Here is a 19,782-nt window from a genome sequence, read left to right as displayed (position 1 = left end):
TCTAAGTAAGAATATGGAAACATTTTAGGAAATGAGGGTCTGAAAATTGGCAAGCCACTTGAGAGGAAGGAAAGCAACATAACCACCACTGACTTTCCAGATGAGTAGCGCTCATCTGTTGAAGTTGAGAGACGATCGGGATAAGAATTCCTAGTTTCTAGATATGCAAGAGTCTCCTTATGTCAGCTCTGATTGCATAAGTACTGAAGACATCCAGAAGAACTGCTTTCCCTGCACTTTTTGAGCATTTTACAATGTCTGATGATAGACTGCTGAGTTCTGAGAATGACTGAAGATTTCTTCTTCATGGGAAGTGAATTAATTTCTTGGCCCAGACCATATCTGAACCAACTGCTAAAAATAAATAAAATAAAATAAAATAAAATAAAATAAAATCATTGTGGTCATTCTACTCCACATATTTTAACACTATGCATTGCTACACAGATGAGAATAAACTTGCAAACAGCACCATTTGTATTTAGTTCTTAATAATCACCAAAAATTCCATTTAAACATTAGATATAAAGGGCAATTATTATACAGATGAAGTGGAACATGATGCTTAAAGTTGAAACATATTAAATTGAATTCTAAAAAAGATAAATCAGTGGGGTGCCTGGGTGTCTCAGTGAGTTAGGCGTCTGACTATGGCCTAGGTCATGATCTCACCATTCCCAAGTTCAAGCCCTGTGTCTGGCTCTGTGCTGACAGCTCAGAACCTGCAGCCTGTTTCAGATTCTATGTCTCCCTCTCTCTCTCTCTCTACCCCTCTCCCACTCGCTCTCTGTCTCTATCTCTACCTCTCAAAAATAAATAAATATTTAATTTTTTTAATTAAAAAAGATAAATCAAGCATTTTCAGTAACATAATAATTGGTCATTTAAGGAAAAGGTTTTCAGAATCTTTAGGCTAAGTTAATTTTCACTTTGAATTAGTCTTAAACTCAGGGAGTACCTGCTTTTCTTTCTTAAACTGTTTAAGTGAGTTCCAAAGTTCTATCAAGGAATCAACAATGGAGCTGATCACCTACAAGCTTGAGCAAAGCAAAAGCAAATGCAGATTATTCCCAATGACAGCATCCATTTATAGTCTTGGTTTGTTGACACTGTTGAGGGAATTTTTCTCACTCTCTTATCATTCCTGAAGTTTCTAAAAGGGCATACTGATCATGTTAAAAGGTCTTGAGCAGAATTTTATACACATGAAGGTAGAGATCATGAGCATAAGATTTACTCAGCCATAAAAAGTATACCTACATAGAAACTGTGCTCAAACAACTATTAATTACGTGAAATGAGTCTTAAGAAATACAGTTTGGGGATATGCTTCAATAGGAAACATGTTAAACTGGCAAGAGTTAAACTGGCAAGAAGCTATTTAAGACTATTGCAACAGAGGTCAAGACTATTATAATAGGACAGAGAGATTAGACTAGACTCTGTTGAAACAGAAAGCAGACAAGTTTTTAAGCACTTGTGCGAGCTACTGGAAGAGTACTGGAGGACATTACTGGGGAAATTGGTCAATTCGATGAAGTGATCCATGTTTGCTAATTGGCTCTTGCAGAGATTAGGTTCTTTACCCTCCCCCAGAGACTGGGAGAATAGAGGCGCTTTCTTCCTGGATGAGTAACATTTCAAAGGGATGGTTCCCACATCGTCGAGAAAGACATTCCTGTATTGTAAAACTGGACAGAGCCTTTTAAAAAGATTTGCAACTCAAAGGTGCAGAGAAAGACTTTACAGTCTTAAGTTGTCTAAAGCAAGTGCTCTAAGAAAAGGGAAGTCAGGGGTCCAGAGTTAAGAAGAAATCTGCTTGAAGTTCAGTCAAGCTGAGGGCAACAGTAAGGTCATCTTGGTCAATTGATGATTATCACACATTGGTTACCAAAAAATGATAGCATTTGACAGTGATTTATTTTATGCCATATCTATCATTCAGTCCGTATTCAAAATAAACAACTCCTGTTAAGTTTTATTGTTGTTGGTTTGTTTTGTTTTTCCAAGGCATTGTTTCTATTTCGAGTGACATTGTTTTACTAGGCAGACAAGCAAACAAACACAAAATGATAATTGATGCACAAAACTTTGCCTTTGACAATTTACTTTCTTTGATCAATTTATAATTTTTCAAATCCATCTCAAGAAATAGAACTTAACAGTTTTAAATATTCTGCATTTGATCTCCAATATATAATAAATATAATGGAGATTATAGAGTAGATGTCAAAAAGAAGCTTCAGAAATAAGAAATATCAAATCCTGGATCAGATTTTTTTTTTCTCATTATATTAACCATGGAAGTCTGTTGCATTATTTTCAGGAAAGCATTTTGCCACCTTTGAAATTAAGTGTTCATTAATGCAGGAGGTTAGATTTTTTTTCATTCTGAAGTACTTTTCAGAAAAAAACAAGATGAACCTTGATTTACTAAGCCGTTCACTAGTGCAGGACTTTATCAGATGTGTTCTGTCCCATGAAACCTATTTTAGCAAAAAGTGATCACGTCAGTCTTTTTTTTTTTTTTTAATCACATCTAATGAGAATAATTAGTTTAAGAGACTAATAGATTAAGACTTTTTCCCAAGATAATTTCTCATGTTTGTTCTCAAATTGTAAAGCTCTTTAATATACTCATTAAAATGTGTCATGTTCCTGCTCTGTGAGAAAATATTGACAATAAAAATCTTGTGAAGTCAGATATCTTTATGATGCTTATTTTCAAATAAAAAGTACGTTTTTCACAAGTTAAGTAATTCATTCATGCTCACGTAGCTGTGGAATGATGGTTCAGCACTTTCATGAAGAGATCGAAGATTCCAGAGTCTATGTGCTTCACTCCCAGGCCATGTTGCCCCTCAAATTAATGCCGGTGGGATGTGGGTATTTGATATCACAATGGGGAAGCAGCAGAAGGAAAAGTCAAAGAAGTGTAAATGATTAGAACAGTTTGACAATAGTTAGAACAGCGGAAAATTCAACAAAGTTGAAATACAGTGTCCGTAAAGATAATCAAATTAATCATTTAACATGAAATCCTACTTACCTTCTTTTGCCAACCTAAAAAATTGACAGTTTTTATTATTATTATTATTAGCAAAATGAGTTTAATAGAGAATAACAAAGAAATTGTGTTTCAGGACAAGCACACTATGGCAAAAAATATAGGCACGTCCCCAAAGAGACAAAAGAAAGGTCAGGTTTTATTAGGTTTTGAGGAAATTATGGAGAGTCGCGTTAAATAAAAACTGAATGGAGAAGATCAAGAGTTTGAGGCTGTGGTGGTTAGTGCAAGTGGTAGGTGATGCACGGTTGCTGGGCAGGGAGTCGTATGTCTTTGCCCTGCTGTTTCCGGAGGCTGTAATGAATGATACATGCATGGAAGTTTCCCCTTCAGGGCTTCCTGATTCCACTTAAAATCAAGTTCTCTACTCAGTTTCATAGTATGATGACTGAGACTAAGTAATGGGTTTGTAGCTTTTTTTCCCCCCCTTTGGTAATGAAATATAAAATAAAATAAGTCATCTGATTAAAAAAAATAACATTTATTTATTTTTGAGACACAGAGAGAGACAGAGCATGAGCGGGGGGAGGGGCAAAGAGAGAGACACACACAGAATCCGAAGAGGGCTCCAGGCTCTGAGCTGTCAGCACAGCGCCTGATGCGAGGCTCCAACTCACTAACTATGAGATCATGACCTGAACCAAAGTCGGATGCTTAACCGACTGAGCCACCCAGGCGCCCCAATAAGGTATTTGACTCAGCCCAGTGAGGAATTTTGATTTTAGCCAAATCAAATGAAGAATAAAACTTGAAAATGGGTAAATCTGAAAATCACCAAACTATATATACATTATTATGTTACTGTGCTCTGACATCCTTCTGTTAGCAAGAATTACAGCCATTATGTCCTGAAGTCACTGAAATAATTGGAATATTTTCATAAAGCAATGAAAATACTAAATTGGAATAAAAGTATGCTGCAGGATTACTTCAGTTCATATAATAATTTTTATGAAAATAGAAATTAATTCTGAAAATCAAATCCCATTTTATATGCATGGGAGAAAAGTACAATTCAAAGCAAACCTCTCATGAATATGCTTTTAATAAAAAAAAAGTCTTTAATAGTTCCATTTTGTTTGCGAATCTGAACTTCTGAATATCAAGATTTCTTCCAAAGATCTAATTGTATTTAAGAAAGAAAGAAAAAAAAAAAAAGAAGTGTAGAACCAATTTTTAAATGACCTTGAAACACTATAGTTGGCAAAATCCCCACCCAAGTTTAAAATAAGCTTAGCTTCCAATTAAAATGTTACAAGTTGGTACTAAATCTAACCAACAATTTGAAACTTTCAGTAACACAAAAGTTGTCACCGGTTTTTAAAAAGGTGGTAGACAATGCCTCACTAAAAAAGAAAATTTAAAAAGTAACTACTCTAAGAGCCAAAGAATTCAAAGATAGAAACAATGAAGACATAAAATGTACAGAAATAAAATGTGTTGTTAGCATGTTCCATTATTTAATGATACATTCAAAGGAAGAGGAAGAAAGATCTTAGATGTATTGAACTTTACGATTCCCTGAAGTGTATGATAATTATCCCTTAATTATGATGACATATTTTAAGGTAAAATAATGTTAGTTTAGAAAATTTCTTTTTTTGTGAGACATATTACATTACCATATCATTCAACTTGAAGTTCTTTGAATGATTCTGCTCTTTCTTGCATTTCAGAAGTTTTTTGTAGTATTTCTTGAGAAAAATAATCTGAAGTTTTTCTGTTTACCGAGGTGAAGTTCTCTATGCCAAAAACACATTCCCAGCAATAGAATTAATTAAATATTGCTTCCTAACAATGGCTCTGTCCAGTCTGGGAGCTGAGGTTCTCCTGTAGCCTATTAGTTTAGTCTCAAATGTGGAGAGTTTGTCATCCAAGAGATGTTTTAGATTTACTACAAGTTGTTGCTGTTGTTGTTGTTGTTGTTGTTGTTGTTATTTTAATGTTTATTTATTTTTGAGAGAGAAAGAGAGACAGAGCACAGGTGGGGGAGGGGCAGAGAGGGAGGGAGACACAGAATCTGAAGCAGGCTCTAGGCTCTGAGCTGTCAGCACAGAGCCCAAGGCGGGGCTGGAACTCACACACCGTGAGATCATGACCTGACCTGAAGTTGGAGGCTTAACCAACTGAGCCACCCAGGCTCCCCTACAAATTCTTAATATAATAGATTTATCAGGACTTTGATAAATTTTCTGTTTAAACATATGCATTAATAGTCAGTGGTCTTCAGACTCCTTCTTCCTTTTTTATGAGATGATTGGTATAATGATCATAATCAACAGCAAAAAAAGCGAATAATAGTTATAAGGAGATGACGTCATAATGAGTGTTTCATTTTTGTATGAATTCAATTTTCATATCTTAAAGAGCACATTTATCTCCTTAATATGAAACAAACAAACAGAAACAACTTTGCTGGTATATTTTATCTGAGCGTCTTCTATATGTCAAGGAGTTATCACGTAGAAAGCAGCACCTTCTTCTCAGGAGGTGAATCATTCAGTATTTGAAACACGTTGAATAGAGACCATTGCATGTATTTCAAATAAAGCATTTCTGTAAGTAAAAATCATTGTTTATTCCAGCTTTATTAAAAACAATAGTCTAGGAGCACCTGGGTGGCTCAGTCGGTTAAGCAGCCTACTTTGGCTCAGGTCATGATCTCGCGGTTCATGGGTTCGAGCCCCGCATCGGGCTCTGTGCCGACAGCTCAGAGCCTGGAACCTGGTTCGAATTCTGTGTCTCCCTCTCTCTGCCCCTCCCCTGCTCATACTCTGTCTCTCAACTATAAATAAACATTAAAGAATTAATAATAACCAACAACAACAACAACAAAAAACCCAACAGGCTCATTCTTTTCTATCACTGATAGTAAAACAGACACAAGCATTTTAACAGTCTGAATTATTATTATTATTATTATTATTGGTGATACATAATCAACATATTGGAGTGAAATGAGAAAGAAGAAATAAATGAGACTGAAACAAGGCAGAGAATGGTCATACTGGAATTTACAGATCATAGTAAAGAGTCCTGAGTTTACTTTATGTAATAAGGATTTTTGATTACTTTAAAACTTGGAATGGTATTATCTCAATTAAATCTGTAAGAGCTCAATTGTAGTGATTGGGTTAGGTAAAGAAAGGAAAGCCTAGCTAGAAAGCCATTTGAATAATCATTATAGGAAGCGATAATGTCTTCAACTATGGGGATGTCCGTGAAAGTAGGAAGAATTTTACATAGCATGAGCAGGATTTGTAGGCGGGTTAGGAAGATAAGACGGAAACAAGGCAAAGAGAGAAATGGGATGCAGCTCATAGGTTACTGACCAGAGAAATTGATGCATACTAGTTTTATATACTAAAATAGGCAAAGTGCAGAGGGAAAGATGGAAGAAATGGGCTTGGATTTTACATGCTATTAAAGAGTCACACGGAGTTATGTAGGAAGCAGCAGAATGTGGAGGTGTCCTAGTCTGTAATTCAAAGTGTAATCTTCATAGGAAGATAAAAAATATCAAAGTCTCCATATCATTGATTAAAGATAAAGCTCATTGCACTGTAGACTACCTTGTAAGTCAGTGTTAAGATTTGTGCCTTTTCTCCTGAGGGAGAAGAGAAACCATTATCAAGTTTCAAGAATGAATGCAATACTATCTGAATTGTCTTTTGACTCCCATGTTGACAACTGAAGGGCAACAAGTCTGGAAGCTGGGAGACTAGTCAGGAGACAAAGATGTCAGTGTTGGTGGCTGACAGATCTAATATGGGCTGTGAGAGACAGAGAGGTGAAGAAGACTGCACTTGTGAGTCTGAGTCACCCACAGTGATAGAATTTTATCGTTTTCTAAGAAGGAGAACATTGCAGGCAAAGCTCAATTGTGGATAAGTTTGAGAAAGCCTCTTGGATATCCAGATGAAATATCAAAGAGGCAAATAGGATAGAAATCTGAAAGAGAGAAATGAAGGACAGACTGGGGATTTATTTGAGAATCATCAGGCTGCAGGTTTTTTAAAGGCATGAGACAGGATGAAATTCCCAAGGGAGTGAGCACACATTGAGAGGGGGAAAAGGACCAAGAACTGAGCCTATCAGCAAGCCAATATTTGCAGATTGGGGTAATAATGAAAACCAGCAAAGAAACAGAAAGTAACCAGAATTTTGTGGGGAAACTAGGAGTGAGAATCACGTCGAACTGCACAGACATTTTCCAGAGTGAAAACCAAACCTACTAATCACCAGAGTGATCTTTCTGGAAGCTACACGGGCATCTCAAATGTCTAAAATTATGTTGTCATTTTGCACCGCAAAGTTGCGTGTCTTCAATTTTGGTGAATGCCACCATGTCTCCCCAGATATGCCAGTCAGAAATCTTAGAATCACCCTATTCTGTCATTTGGACTTCCTAGTAGGTGCAGTTAGTCCGCTCTGTGCTTCCTGTTTTTGAGCAGTCTTTCCCACTATGGAATGGATCACGTTATCATTTCTTATCTGTATTACATTAATAGTAAAATTACATTTTTTTGTCTACACTTTCTATACATATGTCTATCATAGCTAAATTTTCTCAAATGTTTGTTTATATCTAACTCTTGAGAGGAAAATTGTAGGATATTATTGCAAAGCCTTCACAACTGTCTTTCCTTCCTTGATCTCTGCTCAATGCAATGTCTCTCTTTTGTCTATGTAAATTTGATCATGGATCAAATGGATTCAATGGATTCTCATTACTTTCAACATAAATGGTAACTTTCATTGGGCTTTCAGCGTCTTCTGTCATCCGACCCTGGCTTACCTTTCTGATCTCTTGAGGTTTTCTTACATTATACAATCAACATTTTACACCATTTTGTGGTTTCCTAAGTGTACAATACTCTTACCAATCTATATGCTTTTGAATGTACAATCCCTACTATATAGACTGACCTTCATGCTGACTCACTTTTCAAGATTTATTTCAAATGTCAACTAGTTTGTGAAGAGTATCTTGAAATTCATAGGCAAAATTAGGTTCTCTCCTAATCCCCTATATTGCTAATGATATGTTTGGGATAGTTAACAAAATGCCTTGTGTCAACATCCTCAATGTGAGGTACTTGAGAAAAAATACAATGCTATTTCACTTCAAATCCCTAAAATATGGTATCAAAAACAATAGTAAGCACTAAGTAAATCTTGAGAAAGGAAGGAAATGAGGGAAGAGGGAGACTTCTGTTTTCTTTCAGGAAAAGAAAGAAGGAAATTCTCTGTAAGTACTTTGAATTCATTTAAATTAAATTAGATTTGAGAATGAAATTTATGATTTTGTTTACTAGATATCCATCTGTAATGTGGATTTTCATACTCTGCTTTTTTTATGATTACATATCAAATAACTGGATACTAAGTTGTTTGACATTTATTTGAAAATATGTCAGTAGTATATTATGGGGGAGGAAAAAAAATTCTCTCTACCCTTCTAGGTACTTTTAGCTATTCTATTATTAAATTGGCATAAGGAAGAAAACAGGCAAAACCAAATTTAATTTCATATGCACGTAGCCCCACAAAGTTTTGAGAGTTTCAAAGGCAATCAAGCATTTGAGGCATATACACCATCCTGAGCTAAGGAAAAGGGGTAAGGGGAAGGAGCTCAAAAAAAAAGGGGGGGGGATAATTACAGGAAGATGAAAAGGCCAAAGGTTTGGTGAACAAATGTGAATAAATGTTTGTCATGCCATGCAGAGACAAACTTGGCTAATATCATTGTAGTTCTTTCTGGTGATAGCTCTATTCCAGGTTCCAGACCCTCTATCTAGATTCTTAGAAGCAGTTAAGAGAGGGGATGGGTGAGGGTACTTCCTGAGTCTTTTCAACTCAGCTCAACATAATCCTTATGCCAAAGTAGCACATTTGGGGGAGTTTTGTTCTGAACTTTATTAATTTATAGTAAATATTAGAAATTAGTTTTGATTTATGATATCAGAAGACAATTATTATAACAACTTTCAGAAATAAGCTGTCATTGGTAAAATTATTGGCGTACAGAGAATGTGGATCGGTCAGTATTTTTAGAGACACTTTTCACGATTGCAGATAGCATTCCTAGAGGTCTAGATTTGAGAATGGTGCATGATTCATTTCAAAATGTTTTCTATGTCTAGCTATGGATTAATTGGATTCTAGTTGCCTCATTCTGTTAACTAAATCCTGTTTCCAAAATGTGATTATATCTGACATATGTAACCTTTTCATGAAAAGTATAGTGGGAGACACTGAAACAATGAATAGAATTTCATCATCTTTATTGGGCAAGCAATAGCATCCTTCTTCCTAGTAAATATCTGTTTAATAAATGTTCTTATATGGAGCAGAATTTAGTTAGTGATGAGATTTTGGGAAAGTGACTAACTCTCATGCAATGTTCCCTTTGGCAGTTACCATTATTAAGAGTTGTCAAGACCAAATTGGCTTGAGTCAGCCTGAAACACTGAGCTTGTGTGAAAGTTCCCGAGCAAAAGAAGAATAGAAAAGGAGATGACAGAACTTGGAGACGAAGTGTTTGACTGTCGCTGACTCTGTTGATGAAGACAAGTGTGCTTGCCAAAGAACTCTTTTACAAATGTGCTGAGGTGTTCCGTAGCAGACAAACACAACTTTCCAAGCTTAGACAAGATAGAGAACCCTTCAGTATAATGAGAATGAATCTCTTCTATAAGATAAAGCTCTATATCCCATCCTCTGTCTCAACAGACCATAAAGAAAAATTGTTCAAATAAACAGAGACTTGAACACGCATAGATTAATTATTTCTGGTCTAGATCTTTCCCGTCTCTTAACTTCTCTCAAACTTAAAGTCATCCTAGCCTGTAATAAAAAAAAAGTATTTATTCCAGTTACTTATTTCATATAAATTGTCTCCATAGAAATTGCAAACTCCTCAAGTTCAGGGACTGGAGTATTTGGAGGACTCTTGACAAGGGTTAGAATTAGAGAATAAGATAATCATCTGACCTTTTTCTGTCAACCCCTGTGGAGAGGAGGTCTTTTCCGAATAAATTGCAGTGATTTCCTAAGGAAACATGATCTTTCCTAGAATTCCACATTCGCATGACCTAGGTGCCTTGATGAAGCTTAGCCTGTTTCTTGATGCACCGCGAAATTTCCCTTTGCTTTAATGCACCCATCTCCGGGTCGCAGCTCCCTCAGCCTCACACTCCGGGTGACTGGTGGTGTTCGCAAAGCCCTAAGAATTCTTCACTTCCGTCCACTTGGGGACTCTCAGTTCTCTCCCCAAAACAAAACGAACAAACAAAAACCCAGCAAAACCTTCATCAATTATGCCATAAGTAAATGAACTGGTGAAATTGAATATTATGACCCTGTCACCTTCCCCGGTTGTTGGTGTCCTGGTGTGCCACTGTTCCACAAAGAGATATTGTTGAGTTATTGCTTCTGCTCATGAATGTAGCACTACGGACGGTTTTCACCACAGTTTTGAATTCTAACCCAGTATGATTCACATACAAATGCTGTGGGGCACGACTATACCTCACATAAATCAATGATAATGCTCTGCACAGAAGTATTCTTGCCCACTCAAATGTAACCTCCATGGAGGCAGAACAATATGGCTTTTGCTATGATAGAAAAAATGCCCGCCCCTCAGATGTTCACATCCTAATCCCAAGAATGTGGAAATAGTTTACCTTACCTGGGTAAAGGAACCTTGCAGATGGGATTAAGATTAATGGCACTGAGATGGGAGATTACCCAGGTGTGACCATTCTAATCACATGTGTCCTTAAAAGTGGGCAACCATTTCAGGCAGTGGTCAGTGAGAGAGATGTGACTCCTGAAGAAAGGCCAGAAATATATTATGTTACTGACTTTAAAGATGCTGTAAAGGGGCCTCAAGCCAAGATACTCAGGTGGCTTTTAGAAGCTAAAAAAGACAAAAACAAAACCACCACCAACAACAAAAAAATTATTCCCTATCGCCTCCGGAAAAATAAAAAAAAAAAATAAATTCAGGCCTGCTGACACCTTGATTTCAGCTGGTGAAACGGCCTTGGGCTTGTGACCTACAAAATAAATTTGTGTTGTTTTAAATGACTAAGTGTGTGGTAATTTATTTGTTACAAGTACCAGAGAAGTAAGACAATTGCTTAGCAAAAATTGGAAAATTGGTAACTGTGGGTTGAATGCCTGAATGAAACTGTTAGGCAGCTATGTAGAAGCCCTCAGTATTACAAAGCACAATCTAATGTCTAGTGCACTACAGTTTTCACTACAATTCTCTGATGCATTTTATGTAATTGTATTTAACTCATTTGTTGTAGTCATCCAGTATTTTAATAATTTTATTTAATTGTATTTTCTCCTATAGTCTTTACTCAAAAATCTGTTATAATGTGACTTAGTGAGGGGATGAGTAAGTATTACTTGCATCTGGTTTATTTATGTTTACCACAATTTCAGGAGGCCCTATAGAGCTGAAAACTTCCATACTGATGTCCTGTAAAACATATACACACATACACACACACACACATATATAATATGTATATTATATATAATGTTTATTATATATAATTTTATATATGTATATAATGTTATATATATGTATGTTATGTATATATATGTTATGTACGTTATATATATGTATGTTATGTATATATATATATGTTATATATATATTATATACATATATATAATTGACTACTAGAAATCAGTTTTTCTTATTTTTATTTTTTTTAGAGACAGAGAAACAGAGCAGGAGTGAGGGGGGGCACAGAGAGAGAGGGAGACACAGAATCTGAAACAGGCTCCAGGCTCTGAGCAATCAGCACAGAGCCCCACGCGGGGCTGAAATTCAGGAGCTGTGAGATCATGACCTGAGCCGATGTCAGACGCTTAACTGACTGAGCCACCCAGACGTCCCTAGAAATTAGTTTTTCTAAGCACAGAACAAGTTTTATATGAGTACTTGCCAAGATTATATATTCCTATATCTCCCCCAGGACACAGCTCTGGACACATCAGAAGGAATCACTCAATGCTTATTGCAAAATTGATTAACATTATATTTAAATTCCATAGTCGTGCATTTCAATCACTCCTTTTATATGAAATCAACTGCTTGGCCTCTCTCAAATTTTGCTATATTCATATGGCTAAACTTCAACCCTATTTAAATACACCTGTGTACATAAAATCCCTCCCACAACTGATCTCACTTTATATCCATGTCCATTTACCTCAAACAGGATGTTACTATTGCCTCATAACCATATCCTTAGTGCATTCATTTCCCCAATGTCTTAAGCATCCTTCATAACTTTTCTACTCTCTTCAATTATTCAATATCTCATTCTTTTGCTTTACTTTTGCCTAGTGACTATGCTTCCAACGAAGAAATCAAAATAACTGGAAAAGAATGTCTACCTACTTTTCCCTACCTACTGGGGAAAAAAACCAGTTTGGTTTTTGCTCGGTTGCTTCCCTTTAGAAGATGGCAGAGATCTATCAGGCAGATAGCCTAACTAGTGCGAATCAGGCAATTCCTAACTTACTGGTTTAAGATTCTTTTTCTGGAAGAGAAGAAATGGTAATTAAATTAGATCCTGGTTTGGTGATGTGGGGTTTAGCCTAAGTGACTCCAGTTTGAGGCTATGTGCTATTTTATTGATTTTCCTTTCAGAAGAATATACATATCTGCTTACTTAGTACTTCTACTTAAATGTTTAAGAGTATCTCACATTTTTTGTATTCTGTGTCTCCCTCTCTCTCTGCCCCTCCCCGGCTTGTGCTCTGTCTCTCTCTGTCTCTAAAAAAACAAATAAACATTGAAAAAAATTTTAAAAAGTGTATCTCACATTTAATAATCCTCAAACTGAGTTCCTGATCTTTGACCTCAATCCTGCTCTTCCCTCTTAATTTTATTCTTACCAATACAAATTTTAAAACCCTAACGTCTATCTTTGTGTCCTTTTTTTTACCCCTCACTCCCAACCCTCCCCCCCATCTAATCAATCCAAAACATTGTTTTGCTTTAACTTCCAATGGTACACAGAATTTGACTCTCTTTCTTTATGTTATCATCATCCTTGCCTTGTTTCTGGGATTAGCCTCCAAACTGGCTTTCTATTTCTTCCTCTTGCCCCCTTATTGTATAATGAGTAGACTCTATGCACAATAATTCAGCTACACTGATCTGTTAAATTTGTTTAGATTATGTTAGAGTTTCATTCAAGCCTTCATTGTTTTCAAATTTCACTCAGTATGAGAAGTTGGTGTAGCCACTCTGGAAAAGAGTATGGACGTTCCTCAAATAACTAAAAATAGAACTACTCTATGACCCAGCAATTGCACTACTAAGCATTTGTCCAAGGGATACAGGTGTGCTGTTTCGAAGGGACACATGCACTCCCATGTGTATAGCAGCACTATCAACAATAGCCAAAGTATGGAAAGAACCCAAATGTCCATAGATGGATGAATGGATAAAGAAGACGTGGTATATATATAATACAATGGAGTATTACTTAGCAATCAAAAAGAATGAAATCTTGCCATTTGCAACTACATGGATGGAACTGGAGTTCCAGATGGAACTGACAAAGTGAAATTAGTCAGATAAAGACAAAAATCATATAACTTCACTCATATGAGGACTTTAAGACACAAAACAGATGAACATAAGGGAAGGGAAACAAAAATAAGAACAGAGAGGGGGACAAAACATAAGAGACTCTTTAATATGGAGAGCAAACAGAGGGTTACTGGAGGGGTTGTGGGAGGGGGGATGGGCTAAATGGGTAAGGGACACTAAAGAATCTACTCCTGAAATCATTGTTTCACTATATGCTAACTAATTTTGATGTAAATTTAAAAAAATAAAAAATAAAACAAGTTAATAAAAAAAATCACTCAGTAAAAATTAAAAACCCCCAAGGTGTAAAAATATCTGTTCCCTCACCCTCATTTGTTAACTTTCCAACGTCATCTTACTTTTCTCCCTCTCCCTCACTTTTCCTTTTTTTTTAATTTTAAAAAATGTTTATTTTAGAGAGAGAGCACATGTATGCGTTGGGGTGAGAGGGGGAGAGGGAGAGACAGAGAATCCCAAGCAGGATCCACACTCAGCTCAGAACCCACTATGAGGTCACGACCTGAGCTGAAATCAAGATTCAGACACTCAACCAAATGAGCCACCCAGTCCCCTCTCCCTCACTGTTCTGTCCTTCTCTGCTCTGCTACTCCTGAAACCAGCGCACATCCAATTGTAGTGTCCTCTTTGTGCACTGTTTCCCGTCCACTCCTCACTTCTCACTGGTCTCAAATGTCCCCTCATCAGACAACTTTTGGGTCGCCTGGGTGGCTCAGTCGGTTAAAGATCTGACCTCAGCTCAGTTTAAGATCTCACAGCACGTGGGTTTGAACCTCTGTCGGGCTCTGTGCTGACAGCTCAGAGACTAGAGCCTCCTTTGGATTTTGTGTGTCCCTCTCTCTCTGCTTCTCTGTCCCGCCCTCACTCATACTATGTCTCTCTCTCTGTCAAAAATAAATAAACATAAAAAGAAAGAAAGAAAGAAAGAAAGAAAGAAAGAAAGAAAGAAGGCATTTCCTGACCACCCTTTACATAATTGACACTCACCCCCAACACCCTCTGTTCCCTGTTTTTACTTTATTATTTATTTTTTTCTGATCAATAAATATCTCTACTTAACCTCCTAAGCATTTTATTTGACTTGTCTGCCATCTGAACTCTCTACCCCCAATTACAATGAAGGCTCCTAGAATTCAGGAATTTTTTTCTTTTTCTTTTGTTCTCTTCTGTTGACTCCTGATACTGAAAACTTTGGTTCCCAATAAATCTTGGATGAAATGATGAATAAACCACCATGAGGCAAAATGACATGTAAACTTTCTTAATCACCTTCCAACATGGTTGCTGACAAAAGGCACCGGAATAAAAAATGTGGTTTCAACTCTTTTATGATATTGGAGACATAACTAGGTCTAAGACTTCACAGAGGTGGTGAACTTCTCCTAGTCTTAGTATTTCATATTTAAAGTGGATGAAATTATATCATTCCAATATTCCCTTTATTTGAATACAATACAGGAGAAAATATATTATTACCATAAAGCGGATAAAATTAATCTCATTTAATCTTCTTGACCATCCTATTAGTTTGGTAATTTAATTTGAAGCAAAAAATAACTCAAGACATAGAATAATTATTACCATCACTGCATATGGAATATTTATGGGAAAGACACTGGGAAGGACCCTTTAACACTTAACATTAAGAGACGTGTCCTTTTCCAGTCAGGTCACCTCTCTACTCAGCCTGTTCTCATTACCAGCAGAGGGGAGCTCAGAGGCAAAGATGAGAGGCTAAGAAACTGTGAAGAGTCTTCTAGCCCTCAATTTTCCTTGAATACAATTATCTTCTCTGCCCAATTGCTCTGCCCAGAAAAACTCTTACCACCAAGTGACTAACATCTCCAAGTCACCACGATTGCAAAATCAGACTTTTGTCCTGCTCGCTTCAGCAAAGTTGGTAAAGTAAACTCAGAAGCAACTGAAGATTTTATCTTGCATTTGCCTCTTAATCCTCTTCCCATCCCATCTCCTTGCGTATGGATTTCCTTCACAAATCCGTAAGAACGTCCACCGGAGGCACTGTATCTTTTTCATTCTTATTTGTTGGTACAGGTACCCCCTGCTTTTTGAAAGTTCCAGTTATGCCCACGTCACTTTTCCAAAAGACCTACATCAGTACCTGTCTTCACTAACCAAAGCAAATGCAAAGAGAATTTTCACTTCTATAGGGGAAAAAAAAAAGGCAAAATTGAAAAATGACATTCAGCATTTGTTTTGCCGCAACCCATTTTAGAGACAGCATGCCCTAAGCAGTGGGAGTGACCCCACCAAGCTCCTTCCCCAGGAACTACACTCAGCATCCCACAACATCCAGCTACCGTAGCTTTGAATTGTGTCTCTGCACATCTGTGCTTTATCTTGATTCATTTCGTGCATCCGTTAGCAAGATGTGTCCTAAGGTAGCAGAAAAGCCTAAGATATATATATTTTTTGAGCCTGGGAATGCTCAAAAATGTTTCCATATAAATTAATGGTAATTGGTGCTCCACTTTACCCCATTTCCAGCTTACAAAAGATTTCAGAGGAACCTGCTTTCACAGAGTGGTGGAAACCTGTATTTGGAAAGTGGCCTAGAACATAATAGGCATTGATTCATGTTTGCTGAATGAACGAATAAGTGTTTCCCGCATCTGAGCTATGCTCATCATTTCAGGGGGCCAAATAGAGACTGAATACTCCTATAGTAATGTCCTATAATTTCTTAAATTGTTTTAGATTTTCTCAAGGTTTTCAAAGTTCCCATTTGTTTCTTTTTACAAACTGCATTAACTGCTATGTGAAAGCAAAAAAATCAGGACATTTTGTTTGAATAACGTAAACATCATAATGTTCTCTATAAATAAACTATAGTGGAAATGAGCGGTATTTAGTACCAATATGGCACTTTAATCAGGGTATTTATTTTCCTATATAAGATCAATGTGAATTTGAATACTATTTTTAAACATGGCTACTTGTTTATACTATAGTCTGTACTTATTCTTATATACTTATTCGTATATCCTAATTATAAGTAGTAACACTGTAGATGCAAAATGAAGAAAACTTTTTATTTTCTCTTTTAAAGAGAAAGGAAAAAGTTTTATTTGATCCCAAGTCAGGACATTTTCCCAGGATACATAACCTTCACAAAGAAGAGGGTGCTCTGGGGAAGATATATATATATATATATATATATATATATATATATATATAAAATATACATAGATAGATAGATAGGTATAGATATAGATATATACATATATATGCAGTTATATGTATGTGCCTCTTTTTACAAAAAGAGTTATAAATCATGACACAAAGGACATTCCAAAAAGTTACAGAATTTATCTTATGGTTTTAGTATATGGAAGACCATTATGGCTTTAATCTTATGGAAACTGGGAGATTTTAAAATTTTCCTCACCTTTATGCTCAGAATGCTCCTTCTGGGTTATTTAATTAATTAATTAATTAATTATTTACTTTTTCAACAAAGCAAATGTACAGTGTGTGCTTGGGGTGGAAATAGAGCCCATGTTTAAGACTTTGCTGAGTCATTTTGACCTTGGTGAACGTTAAATAATAGATAGCTTCCTTGAGACCCCAGGAGCAGGGCCCACAAACACTAAAAGTTGAAAATCTCTTTCATTAACACAGAGAAAGAACTCTATACCTTTCAATAAAATAAGTGCTTAATTCTTTATGGAAGTGATAATTAAACAAGAACTTAAATGTCTATAAAGCGTGTTGAGACTTTCAGTTGTGAGATTCTTCACATTTGCTGAATCATACTGGTTTTGATCAACTTTTTGGCTTCCATCTTAAATGAGAAGGCTGTTTTCAATCCTTGTAAAACCCAAAAGAGATATGTACACAAGGAAACAGACTCAATGGATTATTTGTTTTCTCCCTAAGGTCGTATCCCACTCCCATGTGATGAAGACAATGTTCAAGTCCCAGTTTACCAAACCTGCATCCGACCCTAAATCCCTATAACATGCTGTCTGCTCAAAGCTTTGTGCTTGTCACTGAGCGATCAGTTTTAATCTTTGTCTCTTTGTCTCTTTCTTTTTCTCTTTGTCTGTGTCCCATACCCTCTCTCCCCCACACACATACAGACATAACACTAAACACACAATCTCATCAGGTAGCTATGATTACCTATGTAGATGAAATAAAGAGTTAGTTAACTAGGGTAAGTAACTGTTTTGGGTCTTGTTAGTTAGAGTCTCCTTAATTATAAGGCACTTTAATTCAAATTTGTCTTGTTAATAATCCCATGTATTTAATCACAAAATATAAAAATATGATATAAATCAATTTCATAAAATTTTTCTGAAAAACATGCTTCTGATTACATGTCATAGCTCTCTGGGCATTCTGAGATTATTGTTTGCTTTTCAATATTTTTTGGTAGAATGTTACATTAAAGTATTTGAGTGCTGAATTCAAATTTTTTTTTTTCAGGATCAGAAGATAAATTGCTATCAAAACAATGCAATTCTGTCATTGCAAATTGTGGGAGTAAAATGGATTTATATACACTTACTATATTTAATATCATATTTAGTAGTTCAGAAACCTCGATTCCCATGAAACTGCAGGGAGTCAGATTATCAACTGGGTCATCAGAGTGGATTAAAGGTAGTTTATAATACTGGAATGTATGTTGTAAGGATCTTAATAAATTACATTTCACAGCAAGAGTTAGCAATGAATTCATAAAGAGAATTCTATATATACTCCGATTCACATTTCAGCTCTGTCATTTACTAGGTCTTTGAATTTTCAGAAGATTTTTTTCTTTTCTGTTTAAGCCTCAAGAATTTGTTTGCTTGCTTGTTTTTACTCATCTGTTTGTTTTTTATCTGTCAAATGACAGTCTTGAGCCCATGATCTAGAAGTTCCCATTTTGCCTATAGTCCCTGACATCACAATGTTGTATTGCAAACATTCTGCTAGGTCAATATTAGTAAAGCAGAATGAATGTAAATGTTCTGCTCATTCTTCATGCACACTTTGGAAATCATGAGTAATGAATACTAAACTCACATTTCTTATTTATGTATTTCTTGATCTCATTTTGTGGATATTCCCTTTGCAGTAGCCTCTGGGCACATTTACAGGATTTAATAAGAAGAGAGAAGATATCTGCAATCTTAATTGTATAGCAGAATGATAAACTCACAGACGGAAAGCTTGTCTTGTAAATTTAATTTCCTCTAAGCTTGTTAGGAAGACTATACCAGAGAATATAACAGCTCTCATCTCAAGTCATTGTATTACATGAACTTTTCAATCCCCATGTCAACTAGTATTAATATATTTAAAGGCACATTGCCTATTTTAGAAGAAAAAATATGACACACATTTTAGTTTGATTTAGGATACTTCTGTGTGGTTTATAACCGTTGTGGACCTATTTGAGCTATCTCCATTAAATAGTTTTTAATAAGTTGAGCTTAGATAATGTCTAATTGCCATTACTATTTGCATTCCTGGGGCCATGATAGATAATTCAATTTTCCATTACTTAAAAGAAATTGCCTTGTCCCATAACTAGGTTTCCTGCAGGTGGAGAAACACCTTAAGCATTGTAACTGCTTTTTAATCTCAGTGTAGATTATTATATTTTCATTTTGTTTTAAATTATCTTTGGCCATATATTTCATAGATTTGCATGTTGCAATCATCACTAGGCCAATGTCTGCTTACAATGTAATAGTACATTAGCACAAGAACACAAATAAAAATATTTATATTAGTAAAATCATTATTTTATATACTTGTAGAAGTCCAGAAAAGGCAAATAAAACAATCAAGGTAGGACAATGTGTGTAAGGACAGAGTGAAGATAAAGGAAATAAAACCTCAGATATGATAAATATTTACCATGGGAAAGATAGTAGCCTATTTTTACAGAAATATTTTCACTTAACTTCAGCCAAAACTCAACATGATGAGTAAATTATACACTTTTTATGGTTGAGAAACTAAAATCTTGGAAATTAAGTTGTGTCTTCAATCAAAAGCTACTTAGCTGTTGAAATGTTAATTGGTATTCAATTGTGGCATT

The sequence above is a fragment of the Prionailurus bengalensis genome, chromosome B1, assembly GCF_016509475.1.
Source record: "Prionailurus bengalensis isolate Pbe53 chromosome B1, Fcat_Pben_1.1_paternal_pri, whole genome shotgun sequence".
NCBI classification, from domain to species: domain Eukaryota; kingdom Metazoa; phylum Chordata; class Mammalia; order Carnivora; family Felidae; genus Prionailurus; species Prionailurus bengalensis.
This window is presented reverse-complemented; position numbering follows the sequence as displayed.